General features: G+C 49.4%; 1 long non-coding RNA gene across 1 annotated transcript; it reads right to left on the reverse strand.

Annotated features, from left to right (window-relative positions):
* Window positions 1-1,890: 1,890 nt before the first annotated feature.
* On the reverse strand, window positions 1,891-6,529 carry LOC136012861 (uncharacterized). The gene is made up of 2 exons (XR_010611995.1): window positions 6,191-6,529; window positions 1,891-2,145 (listed from the first exon to the last, which is right to left on the reverse strand). It is a non-coding gene; the product is annotated as an uncharacterized LOC136012861 (long non-coding RNA).
* Between the last annotated feature and the right edge of the window lie 6,576 nt (window positions 6,530-13,105).

Genomic DNA, 13,105 nt, shown 5'->3' on the forward strand with positions numbered 1-13,105 from the left:
TATAGCCCCGGGAGGAGGAGGAGGAGGAGGAGGAGGAGGAGGAGGAGGGCGGGCAGGGGCGGGACCTGGTAGGGCGCATGGGTCCCACAACCATAGGGATTGGGATTGGGGGGGGGGGGGGGGGGGTGATCTTGGCTTCAGTGCTGCTGCTTGCAGCATGGGGTGGGGATTTGGGAGAGGAGGACCAGGTAGAGGAATCCCTCCATCATCTGCAAGGTGTTTCCATGCCTGTTTTCCTTATTCCAGTCGCAGAGTGCGGGGAAGAATCCTCCCAGTCCTCACACTAGCAGTGGGAGTTTTAAGACGCTGTGGTGCACTTCTTGCTCAAATGCTCTCCCATCCCACTCTTGAGCATCCCCAGTGGGATTTGGGGGATCTGGGTACCTAAAGGCAGCGTGAAATCAAGACAAAACATAGCAAAGATAAAAGTTTAGGCTGAGAGAGCTGGGCTGGGGCAGCCTGGACAAGAGAAGGCTCCTGAAGGGGAGACCTGAGAGCAGCTCCAGTGCCTAAAGGGGCTCCAGGAAAGCTGGAGAGGGGCTTGGGACAAGGGCCTGTAGGGCCAGGCCAAGGGGAATGGCTTGAACCTGCCCGAGGGGAGACTGAGCTGAGCTCTTAGGCAGAAGCTCTTCCCTGTGAGGGTGCTGAGGCGCTGGCACAGGGTGCCCAGAGAAGCTGTGGCTGCCCCATCCCTGGCAGTGCTCAAGGCCAGGTTGGACACAGGGGCTTGGAGCAAGCTGCTCCAGTGGAAGGGGTCCCTGCCCGTGGCAGTGGTTGGAGCTGGAGGAGCTTTAAGGTCCCTTCCAGCCCAGATCTATGATTCTATTACTTTGTTAACAGAAGATTTGATGGCTTCATTGAGTTTCACTTTCATGAAGCTGATCTGCAGTTATGCCCAAACCACTGACCAAGCCTCATTTTCTTCTCCTAACAAGATGTTTAAGGATCTGCTGAAGAGATCCCTTAGAAATGAGGTGTTATTCAGATTTGCATCAAGGTTTTAAGGTACCTTAGAGATTTCTATAGATTCGTACAGAGGGGTCTGTCCCAGCTTCCATGGCATTAAACCAGATAACTTTATGGCAGGCTCATGTCTGGCCCTGTTCTAGGGAGCATTTTGCTACACCCCTGGACAAAGGATCAGGGCTCTGTCCCTTTCCTAATCCCAGTTTAACCTGCTGGAATTTGGAGAAAGCAACAAGGATCTGCCTTTCTGAAGCACTTTGACATCCCTCGAGGCAAAGCCCATTGAAAGCACCAAGCGTGTATTTGCCACACGTGGAAGGTAGGTAGCAATCAAACCAAAGCACCCCCAAAACTGCTTCAACTTTCAGCTGTTTTTCCAGGTGGGAGCAGGATCAGAACTTGCTGAACCAGCATTTTCCCCTGTTGCTCCTGGGGCTGCTGCTGCTGCATCCACTCTTTGGCGCAGGGACATGTGTCTACCAGTGTGTTACGCAAAAAAAAATGTTGTATTTCCAGCTGGGGAGAGCTTAAATCCGGGATTCAGAAGTGAAAGAGGGATCTGTTTTCCTTCCCAATCCCCTGAGGCATTCCCATAGCCATCTTTTTGAGTCAGACTGGCACCGGGACTTGTTCGCTCCCCATTTGGCCCTGGGGCCGGGTTCCAACTGTTGTAGTGGCCTGTTGAAATACGTATGGAAGTGGAAAATTGCAAGAGCTTGTCTGAAGGAAGGGTCTTGCCCAACAGCTCTTGGATGAGACCTCCAAAAGGGAGCTTAGAGCAGAGATAAATCACTGCTGCAGCACTGCTGAGTGAAAGGGGAATGGCCTCCTCCCTGCCTGCGTCCCCTGTTGGCTTAAGTAGAGTTATCTGCAAGTCAATGTAAGGCCTGAAGTAGCTTTCCTTATCATAAGCAGAATAAAAACTTGAATAAATTTATTTATTGACAGTATGAGATAACAGATAGAAAGATCTTAGCGTGCTGGGACCATCTTCTGCCCAGATCCATCATCTTTCTATTGATGCATACCCAGCTTCTCATGTATTTTGGGTGCAATTGGAGTAGATGCGCTTTGACGGTTCCTTCGAACTCAAACTATTCTGTTATTCTATGGTTTTATGATTCAAAGGTTCTGAATCCTGATCATCCTCTTGCTCCATGTGCTGCAGAAGGGCCCAGCCTTGAAGGATATAGTAATCAAATAAATTTTTATTATTAATTATAATTACTATATTTCATTTTCTTTTTATTGTATTTGATATTATTATTATAATAATGGCAATAGAAGCCCCTCAGTGCTTAATGGAGTATTACAATATCTAAAGGAGAGGCCTTTTGACACGGGTCTAATGGAAGGTGTCCCTGCCCATGGCGGAGCTGGATGAGCTTTAATGTCCTTTCCAGTACAAACCAGTCTGCGAATCTACAATTAAGGTTATTAGACAGCAACGTTTGCATTAAGGAATCCACACTAAGAGTGGGTTTAGGGATGCTATGCAATGGCAATAGGCACAAAGGATGGTATCTGGCTTGCTCAGACCACTCTGTGACCCTACGATTCTACACCTTGCAGGAGTAACAGCACAAACCCCACAGCCCCAGCCTGGGCAGCAGCTTCCAGAACCTGCAGGTTCCAATCACGACACCGCCTTTCTTGGGAGGAAGGAAAAGTCAAGCCTGGATCCGTGACAACACACAGAGCCCTGGGACAGCCTCGGCCTTCACCCCATCGCACAGCGCCAGGGACCTGGCTGCAACCCAGCTCCCGGCTCACTTGTTCTACCAGTACTTGTCCTGCAGCATTTTTGCTTCCTTCTCCCATTCGGCTCTCTGAAAACGAGAAAACGGCCCCAAAGAATGGATTAGCAGGAGCTTGGCTCTGCTCCCTACAAGGGTGTTTCTGCCCACCTAAAACGCACGCATTGATAGATAGGTTTGGAACGGGTTTGTTTCCCTCGGTGCTTGCATTGACGCAAGAGATACACAACCCTGTCTATTATTAACCCCTGTCTCTGGCACGATCATCCCTGAACAACAGCGTCCTTCCAAATACCCTACTATTACTTCACCTGAGCCTCAAAAACATCGATCGTGGACAGAGGAACGTGGGCAGGAGGCAGTCGTACAGCTCTCTGCAGCCAAGAGCAATGCACGATAGTTTTACCCTTGATTTCTGCTCTTTAGCAGTAACCAAATCTACAGCAAAGCAGCAATGTGCCCTTACGCAGTTACATTGGGGGGTTGACTGTAGTGACAGGACTAGGGGTAATGGGTTAAAACTTAAACAGGGGAAGTTTAGATTGGATCTAAGGAGGAAATTCTTTCCTGTGAGGGTGCTGAGGCACTGGAATGGGTTGCCCAGGGAGGTTGTGAGTGCTCCATCCCTGGCGGTGTTCAAGGCCGGGTTGGATGAAGCCTTGGGTGCCATGGTTTAGTGTGAGGTGTCCGTGCCCATGGCAGGGGGTTGGAACTGGATGATCTTGAGCTCCTTTCCAACCCTAACTATTCTATGATTCTATAATGAACTTTTAGGGCAATCCCTATTAAATACAGCTCTTAAAGACACATTTCTTTTCCTCTTCCTGCTCCTATTCGGGGACTTGAGAGCTGCTTGTAAAGTGTGGAACAGGTTTGCAGTGCTTTGAGGCAGCTGCTGGTGCACAGCTCTGTAGCTTTGCTCCTTTATGGTTATTCATTGTTGGAACCAGATAATCTTTCAGGTCCTTTCTAACCCAAACCATGATTCTATGATATAGCAGCAGAAAACACCCTGTTTTCAAAGCGTCAGTGTTCAGTGTCTTCACCCAGAGGTAGGTGTTTGGATGTATGTATGAATCTGCCTGTATTTAGCGTGTTGGGACGCATGTACTTACGTTGGGCTTATCTGCCTTTGTAATTCTCCTTCTTTGACTTAAAAACACGGAGTCATTTCCTTGCCTGTGGTTAACCCTCTGCTTATGGATTTTGAAGCCTCTTTATTCCAGGCAGCAGTATTTTTAGTTGCTTTTTGTTTCTAGGGCTAATATAAGTGTTAAAAACAGAGGTTTTACAGCTAGCAGGGTTGCCCATTAATCCAGTCACCTATGCAGATCACAGCATCTGAAAAGACCCTTTTCTCCCCTATTTCTCCTCCTGAGACCACTGCAAACATGATGGGTCCATCTCTACGGTAGAGACCACAGCTTGGGTACCACAATCGGGTCCACAGTGTATTTCTTCTGCTGTCTGCAGTGTGATGAATTCAGGCTGGGAATAAGGTCTCCTATCGTTGCAGACTACTTATGGTGCCTGAGAAGCATCCTCACGGAAAGGGAAAGCCCTGTGTTGAGCAGGAGGACTTTGGAAGCACAGAAAGCTGGTGCTGCCAAACTGTGCTCCACTGAAGAGCTCCCACCAGAGCACAGGGACATCCATCCGCATCACTTCTGCTTTCATTCCTGTATCATCCCTCGGAGCCGCAATCATCCTTGGGCTGGGAGGGGTGGAAGCCTTATCATCAGTGATGTAAATGACCAACCAGATGATAAGAGCTGTGATTGAAGGAGGAGTTTGAACTCGAAGCAGCCAACCAGCAAGGTTTGCTTTGTGGAACTGCCAAGAGGCAGAACGCAGCAACAAGTCCCTTTCCCACTCCTGCTGTGGTTACTTTGCTACCTGACTTTGTGCTTACATTGCATTGCACATCGCCTATGGTACTCTCTGCTTCCCCTCCGAGGCCTTGTGTCCTCTTCCTCTGCCAGTGAATTCAGCCATGGAAGCACAGGATCTGCTCACATAGGCCAGAAAGGTAACCTGAGTCTCAAAGTGCCATTTGGAGGCACTCACAAGCAGTGATGTTGGCAAAACCTTGCTTGGTCATCTGCGCCCGCTTTGATGAAGGTCCATCCGTCACCTCCCCGTCCATCACCTCCCCATCCATCACCTCCCCAAGGGTATTTTTAGCTTTGGTACAGAGGCAATGGAAAGTCCTCTGTCCTTCCATCTTTTTTTCCTGCCTTGATGAGATCGGTTCACATTCCAGGTAATATTTATGGAAATGTGCTGTTGGCTCATGTATCACCTGAGCGATGGACCTAAATGCCGAGCTAAGGGAGAAGAGGTGTGTTTCCACACCCCCATGCATCACCTTCTCCCCCACAGAGCTTCAAATAAGCCCCAAAGCTGTGTAAACCCCAGCTATGGAGAAGGAAACTGAGGCACAAGCTTGCTGGGATCTAAGCGGCTGTATCTGTCATTGTGGGTTTAGGTGGTTGGAGGAATTTCATGCTTGGTCCTTCACCCCTTTCCTTAGTCTTTAATTCATCAGCTTCAAAGCTCCCCTTGGTGTCTCCTGCTTCCTGCTGTGGCTTCAGGGTGGAATCCTGCAGGTCCTGTTCCTTAATGGAGGGGGGGGACATGTTTTGTCACACCAGCACAGCAGAGCCCGGACTCTCTTTTCTGCCCATGCTTTTGAGTGAGGTGTTTTGATTTCATTGGTCCTTTCCAGTGCTCCGTACCCAGAGAGGTTTGTTCCTCACGGGCAGGAACCAGCCGCCTTTCAGACCTGCAGGGTAAGTGTTGACCGGGATATCTCCGAACCCATCAACAAACTCTCTTCATGGCCCATCCCTCTTTGCATAAACAACCACCACGGCTCCTATGCTTCCTAACTGGAGCATAACAGGACAACGTGTTACCGATGCATAAAGGCACTCTGGGCAAGGCCATCTGCACGGTCCAGTGACATTGTTTTCCCAATGTGTAAAGACATCCGGCACCATATCCAGACCCAGAAAGAAATGAGTGAGCAGGGAGCACTGGTTAGCTTCTGCATCTAGAGCTGGATCCACCTCAGGTGGCCAAGGACTTGTCCAGCCCTTATCCCATGCCTTGATTTACTGCCAATCGTGCTTTACACCCTCTCCAGACCTTGTCACACCAAGCTGTTATCTCATAGGTATTTATCAGGTTTGTCCTTCAAGGAATTTGCTTAGGAAGGGCGTGTTTGCAAGGCAGAGCCTTTTGTCCAGAGGGATTTCTGCAGGTAGCATGAACACCTCAGGCATGCATCAACACATCCCTGGGACTTTTCCATCTGGATAACCCCAGGAAAGAAACTAAGGAAAAGCAAGCATTCAGCTTGCATTCATCCTGACCATGGTAAAAGCAAAGCTGATAAGAGCAGCCCATCAGTGCAGGGAAGGGAAGAGCAGAGGCTCAAACCCCAATAGGCATCTTCCGCCTACCTGTAGGATGCTGGTCCTGTATCCTTTCCGATGGCTACCCCATAGTACAGATGCACTCTGGGGTAGGAAAACCTGTGCTGCCAAGCTCCATCTGATGTTCAATGTAGACACAACCACTACTTTTGGTAGCACTGGGACAAAGTATATGTCTTCTGCAACACACTGGTGAACAGTGCAACCACTATGGAGCCCAAAGCCTGACTCAGCCATTTCCACGACACTTGCTTTTCTGTTCCTGGAGTTAAAAGTTATTTCACATTACAGAGGTCTTGAAATGAAGCCATTTCTCCTCCTTTTCAGCTGCACTTACACCTCCTTTCTTCACAAGGGGAAGCAAAGTTCAGGCCAAGAATGCGAGAGAAGCTTCGGAGCGAGCTTCGTGCCGAGGGCTTGAAACCCAAAATGCGACCTTTTAAATGCATTTTACCAAGGAAAACCTCCATCCTCACTTTCACCCACCCCACAGATAGGAAGATTTAAGCAAGGCACTGAGCCAAGCCAGATTTTGGCTGCTGGCAGCAAGGCAGGGTATAGCTGCTTAGCTACAGGCTAAAATTAGAGCGCCTAAAAATTAACTGTAAGGCTGAAGAACTTTGGTCCCTGCGCTGAATGAGCCCTGGGGAATCAGTGGTAGACGGTTAACCCGCTCCTCTTGTACTCCAATAGTAAGGGGGTTGCAAAACAAAGGTAGGAAAAGGGGAAAAAGAGGTGGTTGGAGGGGTTTCCTCAATTCCTTCGTTAAGGGTGTGGAGAATGAGACGTGGGGAACTGGATATATATAATAGGGAAAAAAAGAAGCTTTTCCTTATTGGAAGGTGTGAGACTTCCATGTTGTTTTAGGAAACATCATGTTAATCTCGTTATACTTCTCAAAAAGGAGCATTTTCTGTCCTCACCCATGATGAAGAGTGCCTTTTCCTCATGCGAGCTCCTCAAACCTCTGTGTTTGCAACCAGACAGCCCTGAGACAGCACCAGCCTCCAATCGCAGTGGGGAAACTGAGGCATGAAGCTTGGAAGTGTGACCATGTAAACCTAGACCATGCATTTGGGATGAAACCAAAGCTCCTCCTCACTTCCTGCCTCCATCCCAGCTCTCACACTGGATGAATCCATGGCTGAAGTTTTCTCTTCTCTGTGCTACAGAAATAGCTGAAGAGAAGATTTAGGGGTCATTTCCTAGAATCCCAGCCTGGTTTGGGCTGAAGGGACCTTAAAGCTCATCCAGCTCCAACCCCTGCCACGGGCAGGGACCCCTTCCACTGGAGCAGCTTGCTCCAAGCCCCTGTGTCCAACCTGGCCTTGAGCACTGCCAGGGATGGGGCAGCCACAGCTTCTCTGGGCACCCTGGGCCAGCGCCTCAGCACCCTCACAGGGAAGAGCTTCTGCCTAAGAGCTCATCTCAGCCTCTCCTCTGGCAGGTTCAAGCCATTCCCCCTTTTTCTTATCCCAACAGGCCCTTGTTATTGCTTCAGCTGGCAGGCGTGCTCAGAGCCATCAGCTTTATGGGGGTAACACCCATCAAACTGAGGGTTACTGCAGGGAGGAAAAGGATTCAGCTCTCAATGACAGAACTGGAAGTGCAGCTGCAAAGAGAAAAGCATAAAACCACCCGAGCAGGGACCTGGGCCCTACCTGGCATTCCTCCTCATGCTGTACCTGCTACGGGGGTTTCTACCTGGGCATCGGCTACTAAGAAAGCAGAAGAGCCTGCTTGGTAGGGCTCTGCTGTTGAGTGTCTCTGGGAGCTTGACTCTCCTGTGTGCTTTGATATTTTATATTGGCTCTTAAATTTCACAGCCCATCTCCAGAATCCATGCAGGGTTGGGAATGCCTCTCCCTGGTGAGTGAAGAAAGAGCTGGGAATAGAATCCTAGAATCATAGAATGGTTTGGGTTGGAAAGGACCTTAAGATCATCCAGTTCCAATCCCCTGCAATGCTCAGTGATACCACACACTAGACCATGTCTCCCAAGGCTCCATCCAACCTGTCCTTGAGCACTGCCAGGGATGGAGCAAAGAATAGAATAGAAATTCCCTTTGGAATCATAGAATGGTTCGGGTTGGAAAGGACCTCAAGATCATCCAGTTCCAACCCCCCTGCCTGGGCAGGGACACCTCTCACTAAACCATGGCACCCAAGGCTCTGTCCAACCTGGCCTTGAACACCACCAGGGATGGAGCACTCACAACCTCCCTGGGCAACCCATTCCAGTGCCTCAGCACCCTCACAGGAAAGAATTTCCTCCTTAGATCCAATCTAAACTTCCCCTGTTTCAGTTTGAACCCGTTACCCCTTGTCCTGTCACTGCAGTCCCTGATGAAGAGTCCCTCCCCAGCATCCCTATAGGCCCCCTTCAGACACTGGAAGCTGCTCTGAGGTCTCCACGCAGCTTCTCTTCTCCAGCCTGAACAGCCCCAACTTCCTCAGCCTGTCTTCATACGGGAGGTGCTCCAGCCCCTGATCATCCTCGTGGCCTCCTCTGGACTTGTTCCAGCAGTTCCATGTCCTTTTTATGTTGAGGACACCAGAACTGCACACAATGCTCCAGGTGAGGTCTCACCAGAGCAGAGCAGAGGGGCAGGATCACCTCCTTCGACCTGCTGGTCACGCTCCTTTGGATGCAGCCCAGGATACGGTTGCTTTCTGGGCTGCGAGCGCACACTGCAGCCGGCTCATGTTCATTTTCTCATCGACCAGCACCCCCAAGTCCTTCTCCGCAGGGCTGCTCTGAATCTCTTCTCTGCCCAGCCTGTAGCTGTGCCTGGGATTGCTCCGACCCAGGTGTAGGACCTTGCACTTGTCGTGGTTGAACTTCATGAGGTTGGCATCAGCCCACCTCACAAGCGTGTCAAGGAAATCAGGTAACAAGCCATCCCTACAGCACTCTGCAAGCTATAGAGCAGAAAGGGCTTGTGTGCATCTCACATGCACTTGTCTTTTGATTGCTCCTGGCCTGCCCAACCTGAGAGATAGCCTGAGCCTTCCCATATGGGGCCATATGAGGTGAAGCATTGTTAGAATAGCTTGCAATTTATGTGCTATGAAAAGCACACCATTTCTGCAATCTCTTTTACAGTCGTGCAATTACAGAGCTCTATGTAGAAATCACGTATGATGGGTCATTGAATCATGGAATAGTTTGGGTTGGAAGGGTTCTTTAAAGGTCATTTAGTCCAGCTCCCAGTGGGATCAATGGACTAGAGGTCACCATGGTGTTAAACTTAGGGGACATCATGTTATTTTTGGCATCATAGCCAAATATAGAACCACTCAGAATGAACAAACAGTGCAGGGGAAAGGTATCAGCCTTGTTTCACCACTCCTACGGCTCCCAGTGGAGCTGTTGCACAGATGCCTGCGAGCAGTTGGCACCGGCTAGACCCAATCTTGCAACCCTTTACTCACCATGGGAGTCACGTTGGCTGCTTCTGCAAGTGCTCTCTGTGAGCCCCATAACCAGGATCAGGCCAGGAAATGCAGTATAAGAGTGGTACTTGTTGATGGCATCCGCAAACTGAAGGAAGAAGCCTGATCTGGACAACTTAGGCTGTCTTTACTCTCTACAGAGCCTCTAAACAGCTCCTTCACCTCATCCTGTGATGCTGGAGTGTCTAGAAAAGGTTTAATAGAGTCATGGATCTCAGCCTGGTTTGGGTTGGAAGGGACCTCAAAGCTCATCCAGCTCCAACCCCTGCCACAGGCAGGGACCCCTTCCACTGGAGCAGCTTGCTCCAAGCCCCTGTGTCCAACCTGGCCTTGAGCACTGCCAGGGATGGGGCAGCCACAGCTTCTCTGGGCACCCTGAGCCAGCGCCTCAGCACCCTCACAGGGAAGAGCTTCTGCCTAAGAGCTCATCTACACCTGTGGCATCTAATCTGAATCTCCCCTCCTGCAGTTTAAAGCCGTTACCCCTTGTCCCAGGACGAACCCTGAGGGACAGCACTCATCACTGGTCTCCAGCTGGACATTGAGCTTTTGACTGTAGCTCTCTGAGTGCAGCCATTCAGCCCACTCCTTATCCACCGGGTGGTCCCTCCATCAGATCCATATCTCTCCAGTTTAGAGACAAAGATATCACACGGGACAGTGCCAAATGCTTTGTACAAGTCCAGGTTCATGATGGCAATCACTCTTCCCTTACCCAGCTCAATGCAACTGAAGTTGGACCTTTGCTCTGAACCAGTAAAACTGTTCTATCTTCTGAACATGTGGCTGGGAGGAGATACACGAGGACAGAGTTGAAGCTGGAAATGCTTTGAGTGTGCTGGAGAAATAGCATCTGAATCAATGTGCCCTACCCAAACCTAATCAGTGAGGAGAGGAAAGAGAGATTTGGACTCCAGACACATGCTCTGTAGTCTTCAGATTGATAAATGCCATTGCATAAGTTTGAAAGCCCTAAGAGAGAAGCATGGTTGAGCTCAAGAGTCAAGCACGGTGTTCAAGGCCAGGTTGGACAGAGCCTTGGGTGGGATGGTTTAGTGTGAGGTGTCCCTGCCCATGGCAGTGGGGTTGGAAGTGGATGATCTTGAGGTCCTTTCCAACCCGAACTATTCTGTGGAGAAATGAAGAGAGCAGTAAGTCCTCAAAGCCAGCTGCCTTTACCTCCTACGCTGAAAACCTGGATTCTGGTCCTCAGTCCACAAATAAGCTTTTAATATTCATTGAAAGGTTTATTTCGGTAAGAAGGCCTCCTACCACATCACTTCCCTTTCTATTGACCAGCACATGAAGCAATGAAACCCAGTAAGGACAAAAACCATTGGACACTGGTGTCAGTAAGAAGGAAAAAGTATTGATCACCTCCTAGCAGCTCATGCTAAAGCTGACCTCGTAAAAGGTCTACTGAAGCCTATTAGCTAAGGCACATCCTGTGGGGAATCCTCTTAGAGCAGTGGAGGTGAGAATGGGGATGATATTACCATTCCCAGCACTGCAGTGAGAGAGAAACAGGGCTGGGAAGGGCTATTAAGAGGTCAACAAGGCCATGCCCTTCATGTCAAGGGAGGATCAAGTCCATCCACGTCATGTGTGGCTGGGCAGACGCAGTGTTAACGTGCTTCTCAAGACTGTCTATGATGAGGATGGCACAATCTTTCCAGCTAATCTATTCCTAGCCCAAATCCTGGCTGCAGTTTAGCCCATTGTTCTTTTCCCATGCTGGAATACTGGAGTGTGGGCATGAAACAAGATTATTCCCTTCTCTGTATCTGTCTTTATGTCTTCATGTATCGTGTCTTCTCAATCCATAGTTCTGCAGGCAATTCCATGTTAGCTTCTTTGGCTGGATCCAGCAAAACCTCCACAACCATCTATATTAGGATATATAAAACTACATTATTATATATTATCATTATGTATGAGCACACATGTGCTTGTGTGTTCGCATATACACGTGTGTGCACGTATGTATATTTTGGTGATCATCTCAACTTCTAGACTTGGACAACATGGGTTTATCAGGTCTGCCACCAGTCTGAAGGTGTTTCCAACATGAAAGAGCTGTTGGAAATTGGACAGTAAAAGGGATATCTCCCCTCTTCCCATTTGTACCCCCAAAGTTGTTGCTCTGTTCTTAGGCATCCCCAAAACACTGGTCCATTTTGGGCAAGAAATGCCTCATGTGGCACTGGAAAGACCTGCAACGTGAAAATGAAGATGGCAGATGCAGGAAGTGATGAGGAAAGGATCATCAGGGCACACACACAAGGTATCTTTCTGCTTCTTTCCTTCATATGTGTTTCTGAGCCAAATCCATCCCCATCCTCACTTAAAGCAGCCCTGAAGTTGCTCTGATTTCCATCCTGTTCTCCCAGTGTCTCCTCCAGGGCTGGGGAAGAGAAGCAGTGGAGCACAGGATGCTCCTACTGGGAGTGTTTGCCACCTCAGGGACAACCTGCTACAAGCAGAGACCCATTATTCATCAGATTACCATAAACTACCCCTCATCCTGGCTCCCTTGGAGTGAAAACCCAGGTTGGATGGGGCTCAGAGCAAGCTGCTCCAGTGGAAGGTGTCCCTGTCCATGGCAGGGGTTGGAGCTGGATGAGCTTTAAGGTCCCTTCAACCCAAACTAGGCTGGGGTTCTATGATTATGGTCACATTTAGTCAATAACATGTGCAGCCCCTCGATTTTCCAGTAGGATGATCTTTATCCTTGGAGGATTTATAATGCAGCAGCTGATTGTCCCAAGGGCAGTATCAGGAGCATCCTCTGGGTCTGTAGATGAGAGGTGATGAGTTAACCCAGACTTTCCAGGGCTGAACAAGCTCTGGGTGAACACAACACTCTGTTGTGCTTATGGAAGGAGCTCATCTTGCTTGATTTCTTACTATCTTGGGGCTGGATGGCCATCTGGCTCAATGGTTAGAGTCCTGTAGCCAAGACTTGAAGGAGGACTCAAGCTGAGACTAGCAATGGGCATCTAAAGCAGAAGAAAACTGACATCAGTGATAAAATGAGGCAGTGAACAGGACCAGGAGAGGACATCAAGCCCTGAAGCACCAGAGCGACCCAGGGAGAACATCAGGCCCCACTTGCTGCAAACTGCAATGAAATCATAGAATCATAGAACAGTTTGGGTTGGAAAGGACCTCAAGGTCATCCAGTTCCAACCCCCCTGCCATGGGCAGGGACACCTCACACTAAACCATCCCACACAAGGCTCTGTCCAACCTGGCCTTGAACACCTCCAGGGATGGAGCACTCACAGCCTCCCTGGGCAACCCATTCCAGTGCCTCAGCACCCTAACAGGGAAGAATTTCCTCCTTAGATCCAATCTAAACTTCTCCTGTTTCAGTTTTAACCCATTACCCCTTGTCCTGTCACTGCAGTCCCTGATGAAGAGTCCCTCCCAGCACCCCTATAGGCCCCCTTCAGACACTGGAAGCTGCTCTGAGGTCTCCACGCA

This window comes from Lathamus discolor, chromosome 4, assembly GCF_037157495.1.
Source record: "Lathamus discolor isolate bLatDis1 chromosome 4, bLatDis1.hap1, whole genome shotgun sequence".
Taxonomy (NCBI): Eukaryota; Metazoa; Chordata; class Aves; order Psittaciformes; family Psittacidae; genus Lathamus; species Lathamus discolor.